The sequence below is a fragment of the Pseudophryne corroboree genome, unplaced genomic scaffold, assembly GCF_028390025.1.
Source record: "Pseudophryne corroboree isolate aPseCor3 unplaced genomic scaffold, aPseCor3.hap2 scaffold_1708, whole genome shotgun sequence".
NCBI classification, from domain to species: domain Eukaryota; kingdom Metazoa; phylum Chordata; class Amphibia; order Anura; family Myobatrachidae; genus Pseudophryne; species Pseudophryne corroboree.
The window spans coordinates 1-25,881 of record NW_026968344.1 but is presented as its reverse complement, the minus strand read 5'-3'; the positions used below and the strand labels follow the sequence as shown (position 1 = coordinate 25,881).

General features: G+C 46.5%; 1 non-coding gene across 1 annotated transcript; it reads right to left on the bottom strand.

Moving 5' to 3' along the window:
- Positions 1–20,648: 20,648 nt before the first annotated feature.
- TRNAN-AUU (transfer RNA asparagine (anticodon AUU)) lies at positions 20,649–20,722 on the bottom strand. Its single transcript has one exon. It is a non-coding gene; the product is annotated as a tRNA-Asn (tRNA).
- Between the last annotated feature and the right edge of the window lie 5,159 nt (positions 20,723–25,881).

Genomic DNA, 25,881 nt, shown 5'->3' with positions numbered 1-25,881 from the left:
ACGAGCATGACACCCAGTGCATGAAACATCTGGCAACGAGCATGACACCCAGTGCATGAAACACCTGGCAACGAGCATGACACCCAGTGCATGAAACCCCTGGCAACGAGCATGACACCCTGAGCATGAAAACCCCTGGCACCGTGCATGGAACCAAGAGCATGAAACCCCTGGCAACGAGCATGACACCCAGTGCATGAAACCCCTGACAACGAGCAGGTAATTGAAAAGTAATTAGAAGCCTTACTGTAGGACTTAATGTGTAATGGGCATTACGGTGTGTGGCATAATGTATCACGGACATTGCGGTGTGTGTCATAATGTGTCGCAGGCATTACGGTGTATGGTATACTATATCGCGGGCATTGTGATATGTGGTATAATGTCTCAGGGTCATTGCAGTGTGTGGCATAATGTATCACGGACATTGCGGTGTGTGTCATAATGTGTCAGGCATTACGGTGTGTGGTATACTATATCACGGGCATTGTGGTATGTGGTATAATGTCTCAGGGTCATTGCAGTGTGGCATAATACATAACGGGCATTGCGATGTGTGGCATAGGGTATAACGGGCAGGGCATTGCGGTATGTGTCACAGGCATTACGGTGTATGGTATACTATATCACGGGCATTGTGGTATAATGTCTCAAGGTCATTGCAGTGTGTGGCATAATGTGTCACAGGCATTGTATGTGCTATAATGTATCGGGCATTGCAGTGTGTGGCATAATGTATCACGGACATTGCGGTGTGTGTCATAATGTGTCACAGACATTGTATGTGCTATAATGTATCAGGGGCATTGCAGTGTGTAGCATAATGTATAACGGGCATTGCGATTCCTGTCATAATGTGTCACAGGCATTACGGTGTGTGGCATAATGTGTCACAGACATTACGGTGTGTGGCATAATGTGTCGGGGGCATTACAGTGTGTGCATATTGTGTCGTGCATTATTGTGTGCGGCATAATGTCTAAGGGCCATTGCAGTATGTGGCATAATGTATACTGGGCATTACTATAAGGAGGAAAAATGACAAATAATGTAAGGGGCATGAATCAGGATTATTTTTCTTTCCTGTGGTGGCCAACGTATGGGCGTGCAGGTTGCAAAACTGGGGTATAAGGTAGTCTTTTCCTGCAATGCCACGCCCCTTTATGCGAAACCACGCCCACTCCAACAAAACCACGCCCCTTTTTTGACGCGCGCGCCTTGGGCGCGCGCATATTCATCCCTTTCTTGCTCCCAATTATGGAGCATGAAGGGGGGGGGGGGGGCGCCGAAGAATTTTTTGGCTTGGGGGAGAAAAATTTCTAGTTACGCCACTGGATTGGACATATCCAGTGTGATGCGGCTGTAGATGATTTTTGCTGTTTCTAACTACTACATCAATGAATAAGTTTCAAAATAGAATGCATCAAGAGAACGGTGTTGGTAGTATAAAACTACCTACAGCACCTGGTATTCCCAGGTGGTCTCACATCCAAGAACAAACCAGGCCTAAGATCAGGTGATATTGGGCATATACAGTGTGGTGTGGCTGTAGATGAGTTTAGTGGTTTCTGTTAGAGTTCTTCTACTTCTAACTACTCGTACATAAATGAATAAGCGGACGATTTATTAAACCTGGTGAAATGATAATTTGCATGGTGATAAAGTACCAGCCAATCAGCTCCTAATTGCCATGTCACAGGCTGGGTTTGAAAAATGACAGTTAGGAGCTGACTGGCTGGTACTTTATCACCTTGCACTTTATCAGTTCACCAGGCTTAATAGATCTGCCCCAATGTTTCAAAATGGAATGCATCAAGAGAACGGTGTTGGTATTGTAAAAATACACACAGCTCCTGGTATTTCCTGGTGGTCTCCCATCCAAGTACTAAAACCAGGACCAACACTGCTCAGCTTCCATGATCAGGAGAGATTGGGCAAATCCAGTGTGCTGTGGCTGTAGATGAGCTCGTGGTTTCTGTTAGAGCTCTTCTACTTCTAACTTCTGGTACATAAAAGAATATGTGTAAAAATTAAATGTACAGTACCAAGAAAAGGGTGTTGGTAGTTTAAAAACACCTAAAGAATCTGATAATACATGGATGGGAGACTGCTTGGTAGTAACAAAGTCCAATACTGCTTTGCTTCAAAGATCAAATGAGATTGGGCATATCCAGTGTGGTGTGGCTTTAGATAAGCTTTGTGGTTTCTGTTAGAGCTCTTCTACTTCTAACTACTGGTACATTAATGAATATGTATAAGGTTGTAGTTTATCCAATATCCCTTTACTACCTTACCTCCCCCCCCTCCCCTCCCCTCCCCTCCTTATAGCTTCCTTTGTTCTCTCCTCCTCGTGTGTGCGTTATTTGTTTTCTCATACGTCCTAGAGGATGCTGGGATCACATTAAGAACCATGGGGTATAGACGGGATCCGCAGGAGACATGGGCACTTTAAGACTTTCAAAGGGTGTGAACTGTCTCCTCCCTCTATGCCCCTCCTCCAGACTCCAGTTTTAGAATTGTGCCCAGTGAGACTGGATGCACTACAGGGGAGCTCTACTGAGTTTCTCTGAAAAGACTTATGTTAGTTTTTCTTATTTTCAGGGAGGCTGCTGGCAACAGTCTCCCTGCTTCGTGGAACTTAGGGGAGAGAAGTATGACCAACTTCTAGTGAGTTCAATGGCTCTGCTTCTGGCTGACAGGACACCATTAGCTCCTGAGGGTGCTGATCGCTGGGTACGCCTAGATGCCCACTCCCGTAGCCTGCCATCACCCCCTTACAGAGCCAGAAGTCAGAAGACAGGCGAGTAGCAGAAGAACAGAAGACTTCTTCTCCAGTGACGGCATTCTGAGGTACCACGCAGCGAGCGGAATGCTGTGCGCCATGCTTCCACACAAACACAGGCACTGCAGGGTGCACTGCAGGCGACGTCAGATGCCAATTTGGGTCGACATAGGAATCAGTATCCGAGTCAGTATCAGTGTGTAGTAACATTTTTGCGGGCCTGAGGGAAAAGAAGCATAGCCATGAACATCACATCTATTCTCTACGTCTGTGTCTGGGACACAGATTTATCCAACCTCACTCTGATATTATTAAAACTTTCACCCAGTCAATTATTGGTGGTGCCAACAGGGCCACCATCATATGTCTGCATTCCTAATATAGTTTCCTCTTGGGAAAAACATTCAGCCACCGACATGTTGACACACATGTACCAAGTACCCACAGACACATCGGCTTATGGGGGATAGACCTACAGTAAATCTGTCAGAGGGACAGAGAGGATTTTTCAGCTCACAACCCAGCGACAAAAGTACACAGTCTGGGAAATAATAAACTCTATAGTGATAGACTTGTAACGCTCTATAGATGTGCTGGTGAGGTGAGGAAGAAGCCCCGCCGCTGTAATGGCACGCTTCTGTCCCGCTCAGAAACAAATAATTAATTACGCTGGCGGGGTAAGGACAGTGCCCAGGCACTAATGTCCACTTTTGCCAGCCTTTTGTGAGGAATTTATGCTGCCCAGGGTGCCCCCCCCCCCACCCACCCACATGCCCTGCACCCTGCAGTGCCTGTGTTTGTGTGGAAGCATGGCGCACAGCATTCCGCTCGCTGCGTGGTACCTCAGAATGCCGTCACTGGAGAAGAAGTCTTCTGTTCTTCTGCTACTCGCCTGTCTTCTGACTTCTGGCTCTGTAAGGGGGTGATGGCAGGCTACGGGAGTGGGCATCTAGGCGTACCCAGCGATCAGCACCCTCAGGAGCTAATGGTGTCCTGTCAGCCAGAAGCAGAGCCATTGAACTCACTAGAAGTTGGTCATACTTCTCTCCCCTAAGTTCCACGAAGCAGGGAGACTGTTGCCAGCAGCCTCCCTGAAAATAAGAAAAACTAACATAAGTCTTTTCAGAGAAACTCAGTAGAGCTCCCCTGTAGTGCATCCAGTCTCACTGGGCACAATTCTAAAACTGGAGTCTGGAGGAGGGGCATAGAGGGAGGAGACAGTTCACACCCTTTGAAAGTCTTAAAGTGCCCATGTCTCCTGCGGATCCCGTCTATACCCCATGGTTCTTAATGTGATCCCAGCATCCTCTAGGACGTATGAGAAAACAAATAACGCACACACGAGGAGGAGAGAACAAAGGAAGCTATAAGGAGGGGAGGGGAGGGGAGGGGAGGGGGAGGTAAGGTAGTAAAGGGATATTGGATAAACTACAACCTTATACATATTCATTAATGTACCAGTAGTTAGAAGTAGAAGAGCTCTAACAGAAACCACAAAGCTTATCTAAAGCCACACCACACTGGATATGCCCAATCTCATTTGATCTTTGAAGCAAAGCAGTATTGGACTTTGTTACTACCAAGCAGTCTCCCATCCATGTATTATCAGATGCTTTAGGTGTTTTTAAACTACCAACACCCTTTTCTTGGTACTGTACATTTAATTTTTACACATATTCTTTTATGTACCAGAAGTTAGAAGTAGAAGAGCTCTAACAGAAACCACGAGCTCATCTACAGCCACAGCACACTGGATTTGCCCAATCTCTCCTGATCATGGAAGCTGAGCAGTGTTGGTCCTGGTTTTAGTACTTGGATGGGAGACCACCAGGAAATACCAGGAGCTGTGTGTATTTTTACAATACCAACACCGTTCTCTTGATGCATTCCATTTTGAAACATTGGGGCAGATCTATTAAGCCTGGTGAACTGATAAAGTGCAAGGTGATAAAGTACCAGCCAGTCAGCTCCTAACTGTCATTTTTCAAACCCAGCCTGTGACATGGCAATTAGGAGCTGATTGGCTGGTACTTTATCACCATGCAAATTATCATTTCACCAGGTTTAATAAATCGTCCGCTTATTCATTTATGTACGAGTAGTTAGAAGTAGAAGAACTCTAACAGAAACCACTAAACTCATCTACAGCCACACCACACTGTATATGCCCAATATCACCTGATCTTAGGCCTGGTTTGTTCTTGGATGTGAGACCACCTGGGAATACCAGGTGCTGTAGGTAGTTTTATACTACCAACACCGTTCTCTTGATGCATTCTATTTTGAAACTTATTCATTGATGTAGAAGTTAGAAACAGCAAAAATCATCTACAGCCGCATCACACTGGATATGTCCAATCCAGTGGCGTAACTAGAAATTTTTCTCCCCCAAGCCAAAAAATTCTTCGGCGCCCCCCCCCCCCCCTTCATGCTCCATAATTGGGAGCAAGAAAGGGATAAAAAGGCGCGCACGTCAAAAAAGGGGCGTGGTTTTGTTGGAGTGGGCGTGGTTTCGCATAAAGGGGCGTGGCATTGCAGGAAAAGACTACCTTATACCCCAGTTTTGCAACCTGCACGCCCATACGTTGGCCACCACAGGAAAGAAAAATAATCCTGATTCATGCCCCTTACATTATTTGTCATTTTTCCTCCTTATAGTAATGCCCAGTATACATTATGCCACATACTGCAATGGCCCTTAGACATTATGCCGCACACAATAATGCACGACACAATATGCACACACTGTAATGCCCCCGACACATTATGCCACACACCGTAATGTCTGTGACACATTATGCCACACACCGTAATGCCTGTGACACATTATGACAGGAATCGCAATGCCCGTTATACATTATGCTACACACTGCAATGCCCCTGATACATTATAGCACATACAATGCCTGTGACACATTATGCCACACACTGCAATGACCTTGAGACATTATACCACAATGCCTGTGATATAGTATACCATACACCGTAATGCCTGTGACACATACCGCAATGCCCTGCCCGTTATACCCTATGCCACACATCGCAATGCCCGTTATGTATTATGCCACACTGCAATGACCCTGAGACATTATACCACATACCACAATGCCCGTGATATAGTATACCACACACCGTAATGCCTGACACATTATGACACACACCGCAATGTCCGTGATACATTATGCCACACACTGCAATGACCCTGAGACATTATACCACATATCACAATGCCCGCAATATAGTATACCATTCACCGTAATGCCTGCGACACATTATGACACACACCGCAATGTCCGTGATACATTATGCCACACACCGTAATGCCCATTACACATTAAGTCCTACAGTAAGGCTTCTAATTACTTTTCAATTACCTGCTCGTTGTCAGGGGTTTCATGCACTGGGTGTCATGCTCGTTGCCAGGGGTTTCATGCTCTTGGTTCCATGCACGGTGCCAGGGGTTTTCATGCTCAGGGTGTCATGCTCGTTGCCAGGGGTTTCATGCACTGGGTGTCATGCTCGTTGCCAGGTGTTTCATGCACTGGGTGTCATGCTCGTTGCCAGATGTTTCATGCACTGGGTGTCATGCTCGTTGCTAGGAGGTAGTCCTTGTTGCTAGGGCTGTGCTCCCAGTGCCACATATGTCCCCAGTGCCAGATATTCCCCCACGGTGCCAGGTACTTACATGCCTTAGTGCCAAATATAGTCGTCCCCCCCATGTGCCAGGTACACATATGCCCCCAGTGCCAGATATTCCCCCCCAGTGCCATATATGCCCCCAGTGCCAGATATTCCCCCCAGTGCCATATATGCCCCCCGTGCCATATATGCCCCCAGTGCCAGATACCCCCCCCAGTGCCATATATGCCCCCAGTGCCAGATATTCCCCCCCAGTGCCATATATGCCCCAGTGCCAGATATCCCCCCCCAGTGCCAGATATGCCCCCAGTGCCAGATATTCCCCCCAGTGCCAGAAATGCCCCAGTGCCAGATATTCCTCCCTCCCCCCCGTGCCATATATGCCCCCAGTGACAGATATTTACCCACCCCCCGCCGTCGCTTTTTGGAGGGACACGGAGGGCACAGCTCGTCTCTCCTGTGTCCCTCCTGCTGCATCATCTCCGGCGGCCGCGGGTCTAATAGGGGGAAGTGCCGGTTCGTGAGCCAATTAGAGCTCACGGACGGCACTTCCCCCTATTAGACCCGCGGCCGCCGGAGATGATGCAGCAGGAGGGACACAGGGAGGCGCGCTGTGTGCCCTCCGTGTCCCTCCAAAAAGCGGCGGAGGGAAGGAGACTGCAGACTGACATGCGGACGCTCGTCCGCATGTCAGTCTGTTGTAAATCAGTGGCGCACCCGCAGCCCCTCGCCCCCAAGCCACCGCGAGGACTGCGGGGGCAGTAGTTACGCCACTGGTCCAATCTCATCTGATGATGGAAGCTAAGCAGTGTTGTGCCTGGTTTGTTTTTGGATTTCAAGTCCTGCCTTCTGGTTTGGCCACGGCACCTCGGATATTCACCAAGGTCATGGCCGTGATGACGACCCTTCACCATCAGAGAATCAGGATCCTGCCAAATCTGGACGACTTGCTGATCCTGGTGAACTCCCAAGAGGTTCTCCACAGTTATCTGGAACTGGCAGTCCAATTCCTAAAAGTCCACGGGTGGCTCATCAACTGAAAAAAGTCCTCGCTGGTCCCTGCTCGGAACATTGTGCACCTAGGGGCACTGCTGGACACACACAGCCAACAATTGTTTCTGTCTCCAGAGAAAGTCCTGAAAATTCAGGACAGTATCGTCCTCTCTCGCCCAAGAGTGTTGATACACACAGCGATGCAAGTACTAGACCTCATGGTGTCGGCTTTCGATATGGTAGAGTACGCTCAATTTCATTACCGCCCTCTGCAGAGGTTAATCCTCTCCAAGTGGGACGGCCTGCCTCATCGGATGATGTCTCAAATGATCTCCTTGACTCCGGAGGTTCGTCTGACACTGAGCTGGTGGCTACAGGACCAACAGTTGAGCAGGGGCCATCCCTTCTGGATCTCCAACTGTGTCCTCCTGACAATGGATGCCAGTCTTTTGGGCTGGGCCATGGTGTTGGAGCAACACTTTCTCCAGGGTCGGTGGACCAGGGAGGAATCTCTCCTCCTGATATACATTCTGGAATTGCAGGCAGTGTTCAATTAATTGACACTGGCCCTGCCTCTAGTACAGAACAGGCCTGTTCAAGTACAATCTGACAACGCCACCACGGTAGTGTACACAAATCATCAAGGCGGCACTCGAAACTGCATGGCAAAGCTGGAAGTATCAAAAATCCTCCGTTGGGTAGAAAGTCATCTGACAGCAATATCGGCAGTGTTCATTCCCGGAGTCCTCAACTAGGAAGCGGATTTCCTCAGTCGTCAGGACGTTCACGCTGGAGAGTGGAGAGGCCGCAGCAGAAATGTCAGCACTGGTGTCAGTAGGTGACTGAGGCAGGGATGACTGGGAGATAGTGGGTGACTGAAGCATGTATGAGTGGGAGATAGTGGGTGACTGAGGCCGGGGTGACTGGGAGATAGTGGGTGACAGGGAGATAGTGGGTTACTGAGGGAGGGGTGATAGGAAGGGGTTGGGTAAGTATGGGAAGAAAGTGGGTGACAGGTATAATAAATGACTAAGGCAGGGGTGATAGGGAGATAGTGGATGACTGTGGCAGGGGTGACAGGGACAGTAAGAGACTGAGGCAGGGGTGACAGGGATAGTGGCTGACTGAGGCAGGGGTGACTGGGAGATAGTGGGTGACTGAGGCAGGGTTGACAGGGATAGTGGGTGACTGAAGCAGGGGTGATAGGGTGACAGTGGGTGACTAAAGCAGGGGTGACTGGTATAGTGGGTGACTGAGGCAGGGATCGCAGATATAGTGGTTGACTGAGGCAGCGGTGACTGGGAGATAGTGGGTAACTGAGGCAGGGGTGACAGGGAAAGTGTGTGACTCAGGCAGGGGTGATAGGGAGATAGTGGGCTGCATATCTCTGCCTCACTGCAGCAGCACATTCCTGCTTCAATGACAGCAGCACATCCCTACCTCACTTATAGCAGCACATCCCTGCCTCGCTGACAGCAGCACATCCCTGCCTCGCTGACAGCAGCACATCCCTGCCTCGCTGACAGCAGCACATCCCTGCTTCGCTGACAGCAGCACATCCCTGCTTCGCTGACAGCAGCACATCCCTGCCTCGCTGACAGCAGCACATCCCTGTCTCGCTGACAGCAGCACAGCACTGCTTCGCTGACAGCAGCACATCACTGCTTCACTACCAGCAGCACATCCCTGCCTCACTGGCAGCAGCACATCCCTGCCTTACTGACAGCTGTATATAGGGCCTAATTCAGACCTGATCCCTGCTGTGCATATTCACACAACAGGAGATCAGGTCTGAAGTGCGTGTGTGCTGGTGCCGCAGTGCACCGGCACATGCCAGAGATGCGATCAGCATCTCTGCCCAATGAGCGCCTCTGCCTGATTGACAGGCAGAGGCGGTCACTGGGCAGGAGGAGTCGGGCCAGCGGCGTTGTGCCGCCATTTTGGGGGCACAGTCAGGACAACGCAGACATGACCGGACCGTATGGGGGCGGGCCGTGACGGCTGCGTGACCCGGACAGCAACGGGCCTTATTTACTAAAATCTCAGATAAATTTTATGGCATTTATGTGCAGTCTAGTTTGCACAGTTGATAGAGTGTTGATCTTGCACTATCAATGTAAGCCTCACATAGGTTTGATACACATGTAAGTTTGTTTTTATTTTACTACATTGTGGTTTGTGGCTCTATACCATGTAATGCATGTCTTTTAACAGTAGTCAAGTCTTCCAATGTGCTTGTTAGTGAAACCCAATAGATAGCTTTATTTTATTTTGTTTCTTCAAATATTGAATGCATATGTCTTATAACTTTTTTTTTTTCCAATATACAGGTTGAGTATCTGTATATACATTTTTATTATAAGATTTTCAATGACACAAGTACATCCAAGTTGCAGATTATGGATTGTGAAGGACAAATCAACCATATAAACAATTTAAGCAATTTAAATTGCATGCAGGTAGTAGAATATCAAACTCCTTGGATGAGAGTTGGTCGTAATAAACTAGGATAGAAAAGAATAAAGTAGAAAATAAGATTTTAAACCTACCGGTAAATCTTTTTCTCGTAGTCCGTAGAGGATGCTGGGGACTCCGTAAGGACCATGGGGATTATACCAATGCTCCAAAACGGGCGGGAGAGTGCGGATGACTCTGCAGCACCGATTGAGCAAACATGAGTTCCTCCTCAGCCAGGGTATCAAACTTATAGTATTTTGCAAAGGTGTGTGAACCCGACCAAGTAGCAGCTTGACACAGCTGTAGTGCCGAGACCCCTCGGGCAGCCGCCCAAGAAGAGCCCACTTTCCTCGTGGAATGGGCCTTGACTGATTTCAGTAACTGCAATCCAGCCATAGAATGCGCTTGCTGAATCGTGTTACAAATCCGGCGAGCAATAGCCTGCTTTGAAGCAGGGGCACCAATCTTGTTGGTTGCATACAGGACAAACAGCGCTTCAGTTTTCCTGACTCTAGCCGTCCTGGCCACGTAAATTTTCAAAGCCCTAACCACATCAAGTAACTCGGAATCCTCCAAGTCACGCGTAGCCACAGGCACCACAATAGGTTGGTTCATATGAAAAGATGAGACCACTTTTGGTAGGAATTGAGGACGGGTCTGCAATTCCGCTCTATCCACATGGAATACCAAATATGGGCTTTTATGTGACAAAGCCGCTAATTCCGACACTCGCCTAGCCGAAGCCAAGGCTAATAACATGACCACCTTCCATGTGAGATATTTTAACTCCACTGTTTTAAGTGGTTCAAACCAGTGTAATTTTAGAAAACTTAACACCACGTTAAGGTCCCAAGGTGCCACCGGAGGCACAAAAGGAGGCTGAATATGCAGCACTCCTTTTACAAAAGTCTGAACTTCTGGAAGAGAAGCCAATTCTTTTTGAAAGAAAATGGATAAGGCCGAAATCTGGACCTTAATAGAGCCTAATTTTAGGCCCAAATTCACTCCAGTTTGTAGGAAGTGAAGGAAACGGCCCAGATGGAATTCTTCCGTAGGAGCATTCCTGGCCTCACACCAAGAAACATAATTTCGCCATATACGGTGTAATGTTTTAACGTTACATCCTTCCTAGCCAGCCTGAGTCAGGTCATTCCCCTCATCAGGCTTTTGCAGAAGAAGCTGGAGACATTGAAGGAGGAGCTAAAACAGAGCGATTCCGCTAGGCATGTGGGACTTGTGGATGGAGCCCTTAATTCGCTTAACCAGGATTCAATCTGTTGAAATCAGAGCAATAAATTTTGGCCACCGTGCTCGATCCTAGATTTAAAACCTACATTGTATCTCTCTTTCCAGCAGACACAAGTCTGCAGAGGTTCAAAGACCTGCTGGTGAGAAAATTGTCAAGTCAAGCGGAACGTGACCCGTCAACAGCTCCTCCTTCACATTCTCCTGCATCTGGGGGTGCGAGGAAAAGGCTAAGAATTCCGAGCCCACCCGCTGGCGGTGATGCAGGGCAGTCTGGAGTGAGTGCTGACATCTGGTCCGGACTGAAGGACCTGGCAACGATTACTGACATGTCGTCTACTGTCACTGCATATGATTCTGTCACCTTTGAAAGAATGGTGGAGGATTATATGAGTGACCGCATCCAGGTAGGCACGTCAGACAGTCCGAATGTATACTGGCAGGAAAAAGAGGCAATTTGGAGGCCCTTGCACAAACTGGCTTTATTCTACCTAAGTTGCCCTCCCTCCAGTGTGTACTCCAAAAGAGTGTTTAGTGCAGCCGCTCACCTTGTCAGCAATCGGCGTACGAGGTTACTTCCAGAAAATGTGGAGAAGATGATGATCATCAAAATGAATTATAATCAATTCCTCCGTGGAGACATTCACCAGCAATTGCCTCCAGAAAGTACACAGGGATCTGAGATGGTGGATTCCAGTGGGGACGAATTAATAATCTGTGAGGAGGGTGATGTACACAGTGAAAGGGGTGAGGAATCGGAGGATGATGAGGTGGACATCTTGCCTCTGTAGAGCCAGTTTGTGCAAGGAGAGATTGATTGCTTCTTTTTTGGTGGGGGTCCAAACCAACCAGTCATTTCAGTCAGCCGTGTGGCAGACCCTGTTGCTGAAATGATGGGTTCGTCAATGTTTTTCTTTTCAATCTAAGCCCCTGCAGTTTTCTGTAAGAATCTGCTTCGCTATGATGATCAACAAGTCACAAGGGCAAACACTCAGGGCTGGAGGCGTAGATCTTAGGACCAGCTGCTACAAGCATGGCAAAGGTGTCACTATCATTGGTGACACCCAGAGAGGCAGCGAGGGAGATTGTAATGCAGTGCGCGCAGATAAGCAGCGCAATGGTAAAATGGAGGCATGGTCTCATAGGTAGGGGTGTGGCCTGTTGGCCTGAATCTCCATTTTGTTGCTCCGGGTATCCCGGGGGTTGAGTGCTGCACCCGGGGACTAGTGTGTGAGTGGTGCTGGCTCCTGCACAGTGACAGAAACTGGGTGTTGCACGTAATGTCACAGTGAAACACCCATATTCTGTCACTGAAGAGGAGCCGGCACTTTGGTGTCACCCCCCTTGGCGGGTGACACTCGGGTGTGGGCCGCAACCCCGTTGTGATGCCACTGACCCATGGGAAGCTTTACGTGGCTTACCCATGTGTTAGTAGCCCCAAGCATCTTTTGTGTTAGTCCCTGAAGAAAAACTTCAAATATTTACAAATAAATTTTGTAATCAATGGGCCTAATTCAGTAAGGATTGCAAATTCTGCTAAGTAACAGAATTTGCAATCCTTTGGTTCGCATGCTGGGGCCACCCAGCATGCCGCCTCCCTTCTTGACCACGCTGAAATTGCAGTCGCAGTGCAGTTCAGCGTGATCATAAAAAATGGGTTAGCCTCCTGTTGGTGCAGACTGTATGTGTGCGCAGGAAGCCGCCACCATTTTTGTGATCGCAGCTGCTGCATGTGATGTCATGCAACCGCTCTGACCACGCCTCCTGTTTCTCCGTTGCCGACCCCATTTTGAAGCCCTGCCCACGCACCGCTCCATCTCCGACTTGGAAATGGAGTGTTGCTGACCCCCCCCCCCCAGCACCGATTGACAGTCAGAGGCGATCGCATTAACTGCGGGGTGCCGCAGAAAATGCAGGCGCATGCGTATGCTCTTAGCAATTTTTGCAGTTGGATTGCTTATTGCGATTGCAATCCAACCTGAATCAGGCTCTATTACCTATCACAATGCACTGCGGGTAGTACAAAATGGGGTTAATATAAGAGAAAACCCCCCAGAGCTGTGCTCCTTAACTGTCCCTGGTGGCTAGTGGAGCAGCTGCCCAGTAATCAGTGTCCACGCCAGTGCGCACATGGCCCGCCCCCTACAGCCACGCTGGATCACGGTATAGTGTGGGCACAGAAGTCCCTTACCTCCCTTTCATCAGCGGCCTCGTGATCCCGGAGGGCGGTGTGTGTGTGACTTACCTTAGGAAGAAACCGGAGCCTCCGCTGCAGTGACCCAGCAACCAGGGCGCGGGAGTATACTGCGCCGCTGGGAGTGATGGAGCTGCAGTAAAGATGTCTATTAGACCTAGCCTGCTGCAGCCCTTGTAGATTCTTATAAAAAAAAGTTCTTCTTTTCTTGTCAAAATTAATAGCTAAGAATAGGCTGCCTGAGGCAGCCCCCTCTTAAGTGGCCTGCTACTGAAGGCACCAACTACAAACTGAGCTCCCTGTTCATGGAAGCGAGGTTATAGAGGAGGGGGCGCTGAGCATCTTGGGAACAGTCAAAAGCTTTGAGCCTGTTGGTGCCTCAGATCAAGATCCTACTCTACACCCCAATGTGAATCCTTGTGGAGTCCAGTGTACCCCACAGAAGAAATGAATGTGTCACACCCATTGGCAGCAACATTAGAATAGCTGCTGATGGGCACAATTGAGAAAGGAAGGGGGGAAAACATTTGAATCCAGCACATATATGTAATTTGAATATGTAATTTGTACCTTCCTACTTTAAAATGTAATGGATGAACCTCACCCTGTGAGAACTATCTTCATGATCAAGAGATCTCATACGCAAGAAAAGCATGTGCTGGGATAGGGCTGTGGAGGGCGGCTGCTCGGGCACACACCCGTCAAGTTAAGGAGATTCAACTGAGGAAGCACAAGGGAACTGCAGGGAGACCACATATTTTCAGGTGAACATGAGAGGGCGGAAGGCTGCCTAATACTGAAGCACCCTCAAACATCAAACCATATGCAACAACTAGTACAAGCATTCCTGGGGAAAGGTCTGCAGCAGACGGATTTGCATACGGTGATGTCATCCAAGCAATGGGCATAGTTGGCTGCAACCCTCGTCTGCATATGAAAAGAGAAAATGGTCACGCAGGGCATGGCGGCCTTTGTGGGGTTGCGCTTGGATGACCCCTAGATCGCTTTATACACCCCCATCAGTGTGGGGCTCATGTCGGCCATGCCCAAGCCCCTGAAGCATTCAAGCTGATTTCTTGCAGCAGCTGCACCCAGTAACAGCTCCAGAGTTGCTCTACAAGACAAGTAAAAGGGTGTGAGCCCTGCAGCACCACCTGTAGTTTGCATACACACATATATAGGACAGCATCTCTTATATGCCCCAGGGGCAATAAAATAGTAGCCTTATCTAGGGTATCCGTCCATGCCGCTACAGCACTACACACCCAGGCCGACGCAATTGCCTGTCTGAGTAAGGTACCTGAATGTGTATAAATGGACTTCAGGGTAATCTCCTGTTTGCGGTCAGCAGACTCTTTGAGGGTAGCCGTATCCTGGGACGGGAGGGCTACCTTCTTGGATAAGCGTGTTAATGCTTTGTCCACCCAAGGGGAGGATTCCCATCGTAACCTATCCGTTGATGGGAAAGGGGAATCCTTTTGGAAATCTGCAGGAGATTCCCAAGCTTTTTCACATAACTCGTTCAGCTCGTGTGAGGGGGGAAAGGTTACCTCAGGCTTCTTTCCCTTGTACATATGTACCCTCTTGTCAGGGATAGGGGGCTCCTCTGTGATGTGCAAAACATCTTTTATTGCCATAATCATATATCAAATGTATTTTGCCAATTTTGGCTGTAACTTTGCATCATCGTAATCGACACTGGAGTCAGAATCCGTGTCGGTATCTGTGTCAACATCTGGATAGTGGGCGCTTATGAGACCCTGACAGTCCCTGCGACATAGGATTAGGCATTGGTTGAGACCCTGACTGTCCCAAAGCTTCTGCCTTGTCTAATCTTTTGTGCAATGAGTTTACACTAGCATTTAAAACATTCCACATATCCATCCAATCAGGTGTCGGCGGAGACACCACGTTCATTTGCTCCCGCTCCTCTCTAATATAGCCTTCTTCCTCAGACATGTCGACACACGCGTACCGACACACCACACACACAGGGAATACTTTTACTGAAGACATTTCCCCCACAAGGCCCTTTGGAGAGACAGAGAGAGAGTATGCCAGCACATACCCCAGCGCTATATAACCCAGGAACAGCACAGTAACTTAATGTTTGAACAATCGGTGAGGGGGAACATCTTGAAACCCCAGTTTGTACCCTTGGGACACTATTTGTAAAACACACGAGTCCATGTCCGAATGAATCCAGAACTGACTGAAGAGTTTTAGACGTGCCCCCACTGGTGCGGGCTCCTGCAAGAGAGCCCCAGCGTCATGCAGTGGATTTGGCAGAAGCAGAGGATGATCTCTGCTCCTGCGATCTTGAAGAGGATGCAGACCTCTTCTCTCTTCTCCTTCCTCTACCTGCAAAGAAAGGGGAATCTTAACTTCTTGCATATCTATTGGGCCGAAATGACTGCATCAGATAATGATGCGTCTTCATCCGTTGGGAGGGAACATAGGGCAAGAAGGTTGACTTACCTGCGGGAGCTGCCGAGATCAAATTAACTAGGCAGTCACCAAACAAGGCTTCACCTTCATAGGGAAGAGACTCCCTTTCTTCTTGGAGTCAGCATCAGCATTCTCTTGGTGAATCCACAATGCCCTCCTATCCGACACTGCCATGAAATTGGCCCGTGAACTCAAGAGTCCTATATCCCTTGCAGTCTCACGTAAGTATGCTGCAGTGTCCTTGATATGATACAACGTAAGGAGTATCCCATCTCTCCAGGGTATCTATATCGGATGACAAGGTATTCGACCAATTCTTGAATATTACTACTCACCCATGCACATGTAATGGCAGGTCTAAGTAATGTACCCGTGGTTACATAACTAGAAATAATGTAGCTTCCTGCATACGATCCGCTGGATTTGTGACAGGGCCCCGTGCAGAACAGGGGGTGACTCCCACTTTATTCTGTCCGCGGCGGGAAATGAATAAACAACCAGAATCCTTTTGGGGATTTGAAACCATCTTGTCGAGCTGGCCCAGACTTTCTCAAACAGAGATGGAGGAACGTTACATCAGCTTTCATTATATATCTATATATACATACATATAGACCCCTTTGTCAGGAACAGCAGGGTCTTCAGTGATTTTAATATGTCCTTAATATCCACAATCATGTACTGAATGCTCCTTGCCAATATTGGATCTAATCAGGAAACATTATGGTCGACATAAGTATCAGTATCCGTGTCAGTATCAGTGTGTAGTAACTGGGCAAAATAACATTTTTGCGACCCAGCGGGGCCTGAGGGAAAAGAAACATAGCCATGAATATCACATCTATTCTCTACGTCTGTGTCTGGGACACAGATTTATCCAACCTTACTCTGATATTACTGAAACATTTACCCAGTCAGTTATTGGTGGTGCCAACAGGGCCACCATCATATGTCTGCATTCCTAATATAGTTTCCTCTTGGGAAAAACATTCAGCCACCGACATGTTGACACACATATACCAAGTACCCACAGACACACCGGCTTATGGGGGACAGACCGTCAGTAAATCTGTCAGAGGGACACAGAGGATTTTTCAGCTCACAATCCAGCGCCAAAAGTACACAGTCTGGGAAATAATAAACTCTATAGTGATAGACTTGTAATGCTCTAAAGATGTTCTGGTGAGGTGAGGAAGAAGCCCCGCCGCTGTAATGGCGCGTATCTGTCCCGCTCAGAAATAATTAATTACGCTAGCGGGGTAAGGACAGTGCCCAGGCACTAATGTCCACTTTTTCCAGCCTTTTGTGAGGAATTTATGCTGCCCAGGGTGCCCCCCCCCCCCCCGTGCCCTGCACCCTGCAGTGCCTGTGTTTGTGTGGGAGCATGGCGCGCAGCGTTCCGCTCGCTGCTCAGTACCTCAGAATGCCGTCACTGAAGAAGAAGTCTTCTGTTCTTCTGCTACTCACCTGTCTTCTGGCTCTGTAAGGGGGTGACGGCAGGCTGCGGGAGTGTGCATCTAGGCGTACCCAGCGATCAGCACCCTCAGGAGCTAATGGTGTCCTGTCAGCCTGAAGCAGAGCCATTGAACTCACTAGAAGTTGGTCATACTTCTCTCCCCTAAGTCCCACGAAGCAGGGAGACTGTTGCCAGCAGCCTCCCTGAAAATAAAAAAAACTAACAAGTCTTTTCAGAGAAACTCAGTAGAGCTCCCCTGTAGTGCATCCAGTATCACTGCGCACAATACTAAAACTGGAGTCTGGAGGAGGGGCATAGAGGGAGGAGACAGTTCACACCCTTTGAAAGTCTTAAAGTGCCCATGTCTCCTGCGGATCCCGTCTATACCCCATGGTTCTTAATGTGACCCCAGCATCCTCTAGGACGTATGAGAAAACAAATAACGCACACACGAGGAGGAGAGAACTAAGGAAGCTATAAGGAGAAGAGGGGAGGGAGGGGGGGGTTGAAAGGTAAGGTAGTAAAGGCATATTGGATAAACTACAACCTTATACATATTCATTAATGTACCAGTAGTTAGAAGTAGAAGAGCTCTAACAGAAACCACAAAGCTTAGCTAAAGCCACACCACACTGGATATGCCCAATCTCATTTGATTTTTGTAGCAAAGCAGTATTGGACTTTGTTAATACATGGATGGGAGACTGCTTGGTAGTATCAGATTCTTTAGGTGTTTTTAAACTACCAACACCATTTTCTTGGTACATTTAATTTTTACATGTATTCTTTTATGTACCAGAAGTTAGAAGTAGAAGAGCTGTAACAGAAACCACCAGCTCATCTACAGCCACAGCACACTGGATTTGCCCAATCTCTCCTGATCATGGAAGCTGAGCAGTGTTGGTCCTGGTTTTAGTACTTGGATGGGAGACCACAAGGAAATACCAGGAGCTGTGTGTATTTTTACAATACTAACACCGTTCTCTTGATGCATTCCATTTTGAAACATTGGGGCAGATCTATTAAGCCTGGTGAACTGATAAAGTGCAAGGTGATAAAGTACCAGCCAGTCAGCTCCTAACTGTCATTTTTCAAACCCAGCCTGTGACATGGCAATTAGGAGCTGATTGGCTGGTACTTTATCACCATGCAAATTATCATTTCACCAGGTTTAATAAATCGGCTGCTTACTCATTTATGTACGAGTAGTTAGAAGTAGAAGAACTCTAACAGAAACCACTAAGCTCATCTACAGCCACACCACACTGTATATGCCCAATATCACCTGATTTTAGGCCTGGTTTGTTCTTGGATGTGAGACCACCTGGGAATACCAGGTGCTGTAGGTAGTTTTATACTACCAACACCGTTCTCTTGATGCATTCCATTTTGAAACATTGGGGCAGATCTATTAAGCCTGGTGAACTGATAAAGTGCAAGGTGATAAAGTACCAGCCAGTCAGCTCCTAACTGTCATTTTTCAAACCCAGCCTGTGACATGGCAATTAGGAGCTGATTGGCTGGTACTTTATCACCATGCAAATTATCATTTCACCAGGTTTAATAAATCGGCTGCTTACTCATTTATGTACGAGTAGTTAGAAGTAGAAGAACTCTAACAGAAACCACTAAGCTCATCTACAGCCACACCACACTGTATATGCCTCTTCTTACATTCCGCTGCACTTATTGTGGGGTAGCCGCAATCCCTTCTGCTGTACGGTTCCACATTACATTGTTTCTTGTCACTTCCTGTTGATGCAGTAAGGAAACATCCAGGAATTACAGCAGCTTAGTTTTTTTTTTTTTTTAACTGGGGCAATTTAGCTAGATCACGGGGCAATTTAGCTCCTTTGGTCCTTTTTTTAGGACCAGTTAATCAGACAGTTGAGCAAACTGAAAAACAGCTAAGAGGAAATTTCCACTTAAATGGTATTTTCTAATCTTATCTGACCATGACTAAGAATAAAGGATACACAAGATAAACTCTTAGAGCCATGGACCTTATCCATGTTTAAGCTCCATCAAATCTGTAATCAATAGCACTACATGCTCCCACTTTACCACTGTACTATATACTCTACCTGTGTTTTTAAGGTAAAAACACCATTTAACCCCAGTGACACTTGAATTAAAGCAGCAGCCTCTGGAATAGCATTCCTTAGCATTAATCCCAGGAAATCTGCAATCTTCACGCTCTTTGATAGCCATGCTACATTGCTGTTTACTTGGATGGAGCAGAGAGCACAACATCAGGACATAGGAAATATTACAATGCATGATAAGAAAGGTGTGAGCTCTACAGCAAGGCCTCTAACCCTTTGCCAGTGCCAAATACATAGGGCTTAACTCAGATCTGATCACAGCAGCAAATTTATTAGCTAAAACCATGTACACTGCAGTGGGGGGGGGGTGTATAATATGTGCAGAGAGAGTTAGATTTTGGTGCGGTGTGTTCAAACTGAAATCTAAATTGCAGTGTAAAAACAAAACAGCCAGTATTTACCCTGCACACAAACAATATAACCCACCTAAATCTCTCTGCAAATGTTATATCTGCCCCCCCCCCCATCCCTGCAGTGCACATGGTTTTGCCCACTAGCTAACAAATTTGCTGCATCTGGGAATTACAGCAGCTTAATATTTCTTTTTACAGAAGGTTCAGCAAATTAAATTATTTAGTGAAATACTGTAATCATAACAGTTACAGGGATATTGTAGGTAGATTTATTGTCAGTGGATAAATGTAAAAATTAAACCCTTAGGCATAGTTCCAAAATGCTGTCATTGCAATCCAGATTTTAAGGATATCATGCTTGAGCACAGGTGACTTAATTAGAACTTCGGTCAATGTGAATTAACCATTGGACTCAACCATGGTTATCCTTAAAACCCAGGGGTCTATTTAAGATCGATCTTAATCGATGTTGGGCTTCCAGGTTGAAAAAAACACACACATTTGTTTTCACATTAAACAGACTTCCACATGAGAAAGCAGCAAGGATGCAGTGGCGTTAATGTTTCCTGGTGTCAACTTGTATTATTTCAGTAGACATTGAAATGAGGATGCATCTTGCTGCCTTTCCAATGAAGCAAGTTTAATTTAGTAATAGGTGAAAAACCATCCTTACAAAGGTGTTAATCAGAGACTTGGCTTTGTGGACACTTTTCAGAGAACAAATTTGTTAGCATAAAAATAAAGCCAGAAAATGAAGAGCTGTTTAATCACTCGATTGGATTTTTCTGCCAGCATATTTTTTTTCTCTGCAACCCACTGCTAAATTGTGCTTCCTAGCTGTTTTTTATAAAATCACTGAATCAAATCTAACTCTGATTACATCAGAGAAGGCCATGTACCCTACACCATAAGAGGAGGTTTGAAATTTTGACTTGTCTACTTAAATATCACCAAAATCTGATCACAAGGTTAATTACGTCCCTGGGTGGGATTGAACCACCAACCTTTTGGTTAATAGCCAAACACACTAACCGATTGCGCCACAGAGACACTTTGCAAAAGTCCATACTGACAAAGGCTAATAAGCATTCATCTAAAACGTTTCCTAGAAAAACTTTAAAAAGTCAATAATCTGGAGAGTTTTTGTAAGATGTTTCTTCCATCAACCAACGAAGAAACACATTGGTACTTTCCCATGATGAGTGAGTGCTTCAGGATCTCTTGCACTTACATGTGCAGCAGAGTACTGCAATGGAAGCATGCTGGGCCCATAACCCAGAGGTAGGCAGATTGAAACTATCCTCTGCAATATGCATTTTTTTTGTTAATTAAAGTAATCCAAAACTGGGATTGATATTTTGTCTCTTTTATTTTTACTTAAAGTACAATAACTTTTACCATTTTAATTTGTTTTAATAGTATATTGACAGTATTATTTTCTTTCAAAAATCCACTTCATTTTCTTTACCCTATTATTAAAATGGTAATTGAAGAAGAGGAATTGTTGCTTTGACTGCAGCATTCCCGGGGTTAACTGGTGTTTCTTCAAGTCACAAGGTATGGAGCTGCTGTATAGTTACTCGCAAGTCAGTAGTTGTATGATGCTCACACCTGTTAAGCTGGATACACACAGAATGCCCTACACAGGGGGTGAAATGAGCGCCCCCCCCACCCCCCGTACGCTCAGCACACATCACGCTGTGCTGAGCGGGGGGAGAGATGTGTGCTGAGCAGTTCGCTCAGCACACATCTCTCCCCAAAATCGGGCCGTGAATACGGACCTTTAAACTGGATCCACACTTAGATTATCTGTCCAATTTTTTTTTCTAGTTGAAACAAAATTATGCTAATATGTGGCAGCAAATTACAATTGACCATTTGTTCACAAACACTGGAAAACATCCAAAAATGGTCATTTAGATAAATTGGTTAAATCCATTTCATTTAGCTAATTTATCCAAACTACCTTTATTGTATCTTTGTGGGTGAATGATGTGTGGGTCAGTGTTGAGGGTGGTGGAGGAGATGGGTAATAGGCACAGCAGGGTGTGGACAGTCAAATAGTGTGCTTAGAGGTTCAGAGTCATTGTATGAGACTCTGGCAACAGTGACTTGATGAGTCTGGTGTCCATAGGGTGGGACGCATTAACCTTTTTATGCTATTGAAATAGTTCTCCTCCTGACCGACGCAGTTCCTTGCTCCGAGGTTGGTGTATTGTCCTGTTGCAGCGCCTCTCCACTGTGGTCACAGTGAGCTGTGTGGTGTTGCTGGCGCATGCCAATCTCCCCCCAACCTCCCTCTTGCATTTCAGACCTACGTACGCATGATGGGATCTTGTATGATATGCGCGTGTGCTGTAGAGATGAAAGTGGGGGTGAGGAGGCAGATCGTGAGATGGGGAAACTTTGTGGACTGTTAGCGAAGGGGAGCACTGGGCAATCTGAGTTGCAAAGAGGGCAGCAGAAGAGGTTATTGCATGTGCACTGGTGACAGGTCCATCCTTGGTGGCCAGCCTCAGTGGTAAAGGGGTACATGAGCTAGTGTCCCTTGGCCAGCCATGTACCATGGCCACCTCCCTACCTCCTATATATTCTCCCTGATCTGTCACTTTGTTACGGTCTGCTGCTGGCACTGGTGTATCGTCCTGCAGTTGCCGTCTCCGCCCATTGCTGTGACTTCCCCCAGAGTTAGCCACACAGAGTGACAGATCTGGGAAAATATATAGGAGATCATTACTTTCACTTGCAGCCTACCTTATTTTTTGCAGCCTAGCATGCTCCTGACCCCTTCTCTCACTAATACTTATACAACATTCATGAACTCATCTTAAGGTTTCTTTATTATTCAGTCACACTGTCTTGGATCCAAACCATTTCCTGTGGCATTGCAGTCAAACAATTGAGCTATTTACCCTTGCATAGAAAGGTATAATCTAAGCTAGAGAATTCTATTTGGAGCTCACCTTGTACTTTGTGAAGAAATAATCAGCTTTGTGGCTGAGCAGATATATGGAGTGTGTGGCTGCACACTGCATTGATCTGCTGAGTTGCAATGCTAATAATTTTTTTTTTTGCAAAGTACCAATAGCTTCATTGTGAAGGTGGAAAGAAGGGTGCTACGGCATGGAATGTACAAACTGCGAGACCCTGCTGGTAGCGCCTTTGTCTATTTAGTAGGAAGGGCAGGTAACAGCCGGGGGGCAATGGAGGAAGCCCCTTTAGGGCTGGAGCCCGGCGGCAACTGACTCCGTTGTCTCTGGCAGTTCCGCCCCTGGACTAGAGGAATGGTCAAGAACATGGCAACATTTAATGCCAAAAAATGCAAAATCATACACGTCTCAAAAATGCAAAGGCTAACTATAATATTAAGGGCATTATAATGGCAAGAGGAAAGCTATCTAAGTATTACTATTTCAGGTAAGCAATGTAACAAAGCAATAGGAAAGGCAAGTCAGATGCTTGTTTGCATAGGTTAAAGAACCAGTAGCAGAAAAAAGTAATACAGGTTGAGTATCCCATATCCAAATATTCCGAAATACGGAATATTCCGAAATACGGACTTTTTTGAGTGAGACTGAGATAGTGAAACCTTTGTGTTTTGATGGCTCAGTGTACACAAACTTTGTTTAATACTCAAAGTTATTAAAAATATTGTATTAAATGAACTTCAGACTGTGTGTATAAGGTGTATATGAAACATAAATGAATTCTGTGAATGTACACACACTTTGTTTAATGCACAAAGTTATAAAAAATATTGGCTAAAATGACCTTCAGGCTGTGTGTATAAGGTGTATATGAAACATAAATGCCTTCTGTGCTTAGATTTAGGTCCCATCACCATAATATCTCGTTATGGTATGCAATTATTCCAAAATACAGAAAAATCCGATATCCAAAATTCCTCTGGTCCCAAGCATTTTGGATAAGGGATACTCAACCTGTAATGCCACTGTATAGGTCCTTGGTACAGCCACATTTAGAATCCTGTGTTCAGTTCCAGAAGCCATATCTCCAGAAGGCTGTAAATACATTAGGGCAACTAAAATTGTGCATGGCCTACATCACAAAACTTACCTGGAAATACTAAAAAATGTTGATGTGTATAGTTTGGAGAAGGGAAGAGGGAACATACAGTAATAGAAACATTTAAATATATAGAGAGGAATGTAATAGGGTGTGAGAATCAGAAAGTGAGAGATTTTGTGTTTTTTCCTGTTGTTTTTTTTGTTTTTGTTTGATTGTTTGTTTTTAAAGTGGCAATCCTTTACATGGCAAAACCAGGTTGATATTTGCCATGTAAAGGATTGCCACCGTGGGCATGTGTAGAAGGGGCACTGCTACTGTTGGCATTATGTGTGTAAGCTGCACTGATATGGTGGTTATGTGTATAAAGGGCACTGCGACTGTGGGTATTATTATTATTATTATTACATGCGGTGTAATGACAATAAGATAGTGCTACTGTGTGGCGTATTTTGATTTGGGGTGCTATTGTGTGGCCATGCCCCTTCCTTGTGATACCACACCTTCTTTTTTTAAGGAGCGCACTGTCCCTTTATTAAGTATTGGAGAGAGGGCCCAAATTAATAGTTTGCAGGGAGGCGCCAAACACCCTAGCACTGGCCCTTTGGTAGGGGACAGGATTTGCTTCTGCTTGTGCACATATGTTATGATTGCCAGCCAACAGCACTGGTTTTGCCTATAACACTAACTATAAATATTTTGAATTGGTCCTGGACCACCAATCCAAGGCACCCCTGCAAGTGTCCTGAGGCACCCCAGGGTGCAGTTTGAGAACCACTGGTCTAGTGAGTACCCAGGATAATTATTGTAGCTGGTCTGCGGGTAACAGCTCTCAGATCCACTTCTAGAAAAAAATGCAGCAATGTAATTTGAGTGACAAACTGCAGAGATGAACCCTTTCTGTGACTGCTGCACAGGGATCACACAAACTCTATTCATAGGGCTGACTTCACTTAGGGGAGATGTTCTCACCCCGCAAAGAAGTGCGAGTATATACCGCACTTACGGTACCATTGGATTTACAGATATTTTCTTGCAATACACTATGGGGGTCATTCTGAGTTGATTGCTCGCTAGCAGTTTTTAGCAGCCATGCAAACGCATTGTCGCTGCCCACTGGAGAGTGTATATTCACTTTGGAGAAGTGCGAACACTTGAGCAGCAGAGCGCCTGCAAAATCATTTCAAAATAAGACCAGCACTGTAGTTACACTTCGTGTGCGTTGATTCTAACAACCGAGGGACGGCTTTTGATGTCACACACCCATCCAGCGAATGCCCAGCCACGTCTGCATTTCTTCTGCCACGCCTGCATTTTTCCAAGCACTCCCTGAAAACGGTCAGTTGCCACCCAGAAACGCCCTCTTTCTGTCAATCTCCTTGTGGCCTGTTCTGTGATTGGAATAATCGCTAGAACTAGTGCAAAACCACAATGGACTTTGTACCCGTACGATGCGCATGCACATTACGGAGCATGCGCATGCACAGATTAGCCATTTTTTTCAACTGATTGCTACGCAGCGAACAACGGCAGCATGCGATCAACTCGGAATGACCCCCTATATACATAGAAACATGGATTTTTACTGCAGGAATTATGGTTAGTTTAGGGGTATCGGTTAGGGTCAACAGAGGTGTAGCTAGGGGTCCAAGCGCCCCTGGCAAAGTAAGGGACTGGCGCCCCCCCTTTCGATAAAGCATTGCAGTCCATTGGCGGTTACCATGTTGGAGCCACAGCAACTGACCCCCTCCCCCACACGCTGCCCTACATCATCGGCTGGGATTCACTGTTGGTGTGAAGCCACTGGGAACAGTCTGGTAGCATTAGCAGCAGTCTGTGTCATAGATAGGGAAGGCAGAAGGTTAACTAGCTAATAGCAGTCTGTTGGCAGCAGAGGCTGGGCGGGGGGCTGAGAATGAGCCAACGCTGATCAATGTCCAGTCTGCTTAGACAAAAATATTTTGTGATCAGGGCTGGTTCTAGACCAAAGGAGCCAATGGCAAAAATTTCCTTTGGCACCCCCCCCCCCACACACATACACACACACCAAAAAAGAACATATCCCAGTTTAACATAACGCTATGTGGTGCAAGGTGTGGAGCTGGTTACTTGTATCAGACCTCTGACATTTGCCTTTTCACCCATATTGCATACTTTTTCTTGCAGGTTGTGTCTTAATTCAA